This window comes from Rutidosis leptorrhynchoides, chromosome 5 (genome assembly GCF_046630445.1).
Source record: "Rutidosis leptorrhynchoides isolate AG116_Rl617_1_P2 chromosome 5, CSIRO_AGI_Rlap_v1, whole genome shotgun sequence".
In the NCBI taxonomy this organism is placed as follows: domain Eukaryota; kingdom Viridiplantae; phylum Streptophyta; class Magnoliopsida; order Asterales; family Asteraceae; genus Rutidosis; species Rutidosis leptorrhynchoides.
The window spans coordinates 69,070,116-69,076,115 of record NC_092337.1 but is presented as its reverse complement, the minus strand read 5'-3'; positions in this window follow the sequence as shown (position 1 = coordinate 69,076,115).

Below are 6,000 nucleotides of genomic sequence, written 5' to 3'. Positions count from 1 at the left end.
TGTGATGACCCGGAGATTTCTGACCAAATTTAAAATTAATCTTTATATGTTTCTGACACGATGAGCAAAGTCTGTAATGTTGAGTCTAGAACATTTTGGAACGATGTTCATATATTTATTTGACCTTTGACAATTCCCGACGATTCACGAACAATTGTTTGTACTTAAATACATCTATGTAAGTATATATATATATATATATATATATATATATATATATATATATATATATATATATATATATATATATATATATATATATATATATATATATATATATATATATATATATATATATATATATATATATATATATAAGTATACGTATATATATAATAAATTAAATTAATATTAGAACTACATATATAATTAATTTTATCCATATATATATAATAAATTAAAATAACAAGATACAAATTAAGTAGTAGAACTACATGGATAAAATAATATTCAAACTAGTTAAGTGAATATTAGAATGGATATATATATATATATATATATATATATATATATATATATATATATATACATATATAATTTCTATATATAAATATTGTATAAGCTATTAAATATTTAATAAATGTAATTATTAAATACTACATGGCTAATAATATAAAATGTAAGTTAAAATATAAATGTTATAACAAATATTATTTTTACTACTTTTATTATTACTATTAGTATTAATATTATTATAATTAATATTACTATTAGTATTATTAATAGCCTTAATATAATTGTACTGATTAAATTCTAAAATTTGTGAATTAGATACAGTTATTTGTACATTAGGAAATCTGTATTATTTTTATTTAAGATTATTATTATTAATATAATTATAATTATTAAATATTAATTATTAATAATAGTCATAAAAAGAAATTGTATAGCTTGACTTAAGGTCAGAATCCAATTGCAATCTTAACTAACTATAGATAATTGATGCTGTTTGTACAAATCAGAGTAATAGACACTAATATGACTCCAAATTTCTGTTAACCATTGATTCCCTTTTTATATTTTTTTATATATTCTGTACCAAGCGAATATTAACCTGTCGATTTCCATTGTGCTAGAAAACAACCAACTCCAGCTGTAAATGATATCAAATGACTTCACAATATCAATTTCTAATATTGATTTATGCTATAACTATTAATCATGAACTTCTAAACAAAAACTCATGATCACCACTTTTTACACCACTACGAAATCACCACCTGCAACTTTTCTCTTCTTGATTTTTGGTTAGATGAACAACCATTATTAAGACTTTCATGAATCACGAACATTGTTAATACTTTTCGTTTCTGTTGTAACCAGACTCGAACACCCCTTTTATACTGCTGTACTTATTGCTCGTTTGAACCACAACCGTTACCATTCCATCAACCTCCACACACCTTTTCTTTTCCTCTTTTCTCTTCAATCTATTTAACCACCATCGAACCATCTATTCCATATCTTTTAATCACCACTCAACGCCACCTGTAAACCTTCTTCTTAATTAATTGTTGGACGACCCAAAACCCTAAAGAAAACCAATTTTTCTTTTGCTAAAACAGTTATAAAACACCACAACCTTCAACAACACCAAACCATCACCGCGTGTTATTTTTCTGCTTCTTTATCTTCTTGTCAAACTCCATGACCTCCTCCACTTCACCACCTTTAACCGAAAACAAATGCACCATCGTCCCCGCCACATTACTTGATCCCGTTCCATTTCTATTTTACACCCAACCGTCACCTTCTATCCTCTATTCCTTTCTCTGTTCGACAACTGAAGATTTAGACTACTAATTCGCTGCAATGTATAACCAAGAAGACGATGAAGTTATGTGATATATGAGGTATCGTGTAATGATGAGTATTGATAGTAGGTTGGGAAAATGAATAAGATAAAGCATATGATGATAGTGACCATGAAAGCTAATAATGAAAGTTGGTAATGAAAGTGATGATTAGCTGTGTATATTGATAATGGAATAACAAGTGTAAAGGTAGTCCAACGAAACAAGCTAATGAAAGTCTATAAAGTTCATTTTTTTATACAAAATATAGATATAGATTAATAAGGGTAATAATAAAGTAATTGTGATTTTGATGTCTAAAGAACCGAAATTATTGGGATTTGTTCGCTGCTATCGTTTCAGTTCTAATACAGCAAACAGTGATGTATGATGAAGAGAGTGAAACGTACATGGTGACCGAAGCTGAGGTGTTGCGGGGTATTTGATTTGGTATGATGGTGACGAGTTGTTAGATGCTAATGATGGAAGCATTACACCAAGGAATTAACTTGACTAATTGGACTATGGTATGCAAACAGGAAGAATACCGAGTCTGTTATTGGGTCAATTTTGATTTAATTACTTTTGCGCTTTAAGACTTGTATTGTTGGACCAAGATGATCCATATATTTTTTGGTCGGGTCTATAACAATTATCATAAGCAATTGTTCATGGGTTGCTATTGATTTTCGATGGTAATGATGATGTGATGATGAACGTGGAGATAATGACATATGATATTGAAGATGATTATGATCATATCGCTAAGTTGATGATGATGATTTGGATTTCTAGTTTAGATAGAAGAAGAAATTAGAAACTAGATAAAACAAGTTAAATATAAATTGAATTTTCATTTTATAAGAAAGATAGAAATGGCAGATCAATGGTTAGTGGGGTGTTAGCGATAAGTGAGAGGTCAGGGGTTCGAGCCCGGTCTCTAGCAATTCTTTTTAGGAAACTTATTCTTTAAGGTAGTACTTTTATTTTTATCATTATTATTGTTTTTTATTACTATTATTATTATTATTATTATTATTATTATTATTATTATTATTATTATTATTATTATTATTATTATTATTATTATTAGTATTATTAGAATATTTATCATCATTATTACTAAAAACATTATTATTAGTAAACTTATATTTTCATTAAACTTATTATTATTATTAGAAGTATTATTATTATTATTATTATTATTATTATTATTATTATTATTATTATTATTATTATTATTATTATTATTATTAGTATTAACATTACTTATATTTTTAACATTATTATTATTATTATCATAACAAGATACAAACTTTATTTTAGTTATAAATATTACTATTATTTTACCAAATAAATACTAATCATATAAACCTATATAATATAACAAATTATGACTTTTTTTATAAATACTAATCATATATACACATATACATTAATAAAACTATATAAATATTAATTACATTAAATATATATATATATACAACTTAAAACTATATAACATATAAATTATGATATGATATATGAATTTATTCGATTACCATTTTATGTGTTAATATATATATACATGATATAGGTTCGTGAATCCGAGGTCAACCCTACATCTATTAAATGACGTCATATGTATTTTTACTACAAAATACAGTATGGTGAGTTCATTTGCTCCCTTTTTACTCATTACATTTTTGAGCTGAGAATACATGTAAATGCTTTATTAACTGTTTTACAATATTTATATGCGTGAGTTCATTTGATTCCCTTTTACTCTTTACATTTTGGGACTGAGAATACATGCGCTATTTTTACAACTGCTTTATTAAATACTTTTGAAATATATTTTGAACTGCGAATACATGAAATGCTTTTATAAATGTTAGACGAGATAGACACAAGCAAAACATTTCTCGAAAGAATTATTATGCAGACAGAAGTTCTGCGGATTATTATTGAATTATGTGGATATGATAAATGCCACCGTTGAATTATGTGGACATAATAATTGTCACTGTTAAATTATGTGGACATGATAATTGCCACCATTGAATTATGTGGACATGATAATTGCCACCAATTGATATGAATGTTATGTATCGAGAGAATGATTTTATACACAGGTTATGTGTATGTTATTTTTGTGCACGAGATATGTGTACGTTTACTATGATTTATGAAAAAATGATTTCGTACACGAGAAAGGTGTACTGTATTTAAAAGATATCGCATGTACATTACAGGTTGGTATAGGATTCGGGCCCATTTGTACCATGCAGCATTTAAATCTTGTGGTCTATCAAAATGATGAATTTTATTGTTTTATGATAAACCTATGAACTCACCAACCTTTTCGTTGACACTTTAAATCATGTTTATTCTCAGGTATGAAAGAAACCTTCTGTTGTGCATTTACTCATATTACATGGAGTCATTCAGGGCATATAGAGGTCAGAACCTCGCAATGGGACCAGCTGTTGAAGACTTCGTCCAGATGGATTAGGACGGGTCACTACAATTGCTACAGTAAAACACTATTTGCTACAGTAAAAACTATTTGCTACAGTAAAATACTATTTGATGTCGATGAACTAGCAAACAAAAATGGATGAGGCGGCCATGCGATCGCATGAGGTACTGTAGCAGGCCACATACTATAAAAGCTCGGTTCATTCCTCCGAATTATTATTTTTTATATTATTATTATTATTATTATTATTATTATTATTATTAAGATTAATATTATTATTATTAATCTTATTATAATATTATTATTAGTAGTATATATACCTAAAATACTACGATGAGGTTATGAGCGTGTCACCTTCAAAATGGGTTTTTGAGCGAGATAGAGCTAAGGAAATTATGGGTTATTGCCAAGGAGGTTATGGGTAATGTTCGGGGGTATATTTGTGAATCAAATCTAGTGTTTATCATCTTCGTTACGTCTACGTACTTTCCTACAATATTGAATCTCAATATTTATACGTAAGCACTCATATTTTATCTTTTATATATTAATTGTGTATCCATGTCTAGTGCTCGAGTATATATATATTTATATATGCTTGTATGCTAAATTTCGTCGTTAAACAGTTATAATGAATCACGAATTAAATACATATATTACTGGTAAAAAGTATATGATATACATGTTTTTGGAAAGCTGGCGAAAAATCAATAACTTTTCATTTAGATATCGAATAATTTCGATGAACGGATTAAAAGATATGATCAACTGAATTATGATTCACGTTAATTGAAAATGCTTTTGAATCTACAATTAAGATTTAAACAACTCGTTTATGAGATTGATAATTTGGATTTTTGAATATTACCAACCGAGTAAATGAATCCTTATATAAGCTACGTCTCGTTTTGTTAAACAACTGTCAAAATTGACTTTTTGAAACGACATTGGATAACTTTTGTATGTCGATCTCGAGCATTAGGATTGTGATACACTATGACCTGACCTAGCTTGATAGACGTTTATTGACCAACATATGTTCTCTAGGTTGAGATCTACGATTATTTAGTAATCCGAGTTTCGATCACATTTTGGTGAACAACTTTATATGCTGCTAAGGTGAGTTTTATTTGCTCCCTTTTTAATTGCTTTTGCAATCTATATTTTTTGGCTGAGAATACATGCACTTTATTTTAAATGCAATGGATACAAGTACATACTAAATTCTACACCGAGTTTGAACCGAAAATCCCTTAGCTTTTGTAACTAGTAACTGCCGGTTATAAGAACTGGTGGGCGCGAGTAGTTATATATGGATCCATAGGGCTTGATATCCCCGTCCGAGCTAGAGCACTAGCCTTTTAACGGACGTATGCTATTTTAGAAGCTTACACGTTGGTTTGCGTGTATTATTAAGATGATTATACAAAGGGTATAAATTATATATACGTTAAAGTTTAGTTACCAGGGTGCTCAATTTCGTAGAATATTTTGATAAACGTTTCTGGATGAAACAACTGAAATCTTGTGATCCACCTTTATATACAGATTATACGAAACATTAAAACTATGAACTCACCAACCTTTGTGTTGACACTTGTTAGCATGTTTATTCTCAGGTTCCCTAGAAGTCTTTTGCTGTTTGATTATATGTTACACAAGCTATGTGCATGGAGTCTTACATGGCATATTTTTTCAAGGAAACGTTGCATTCACAAAATCATCACCATGTATCTTATTTTGACT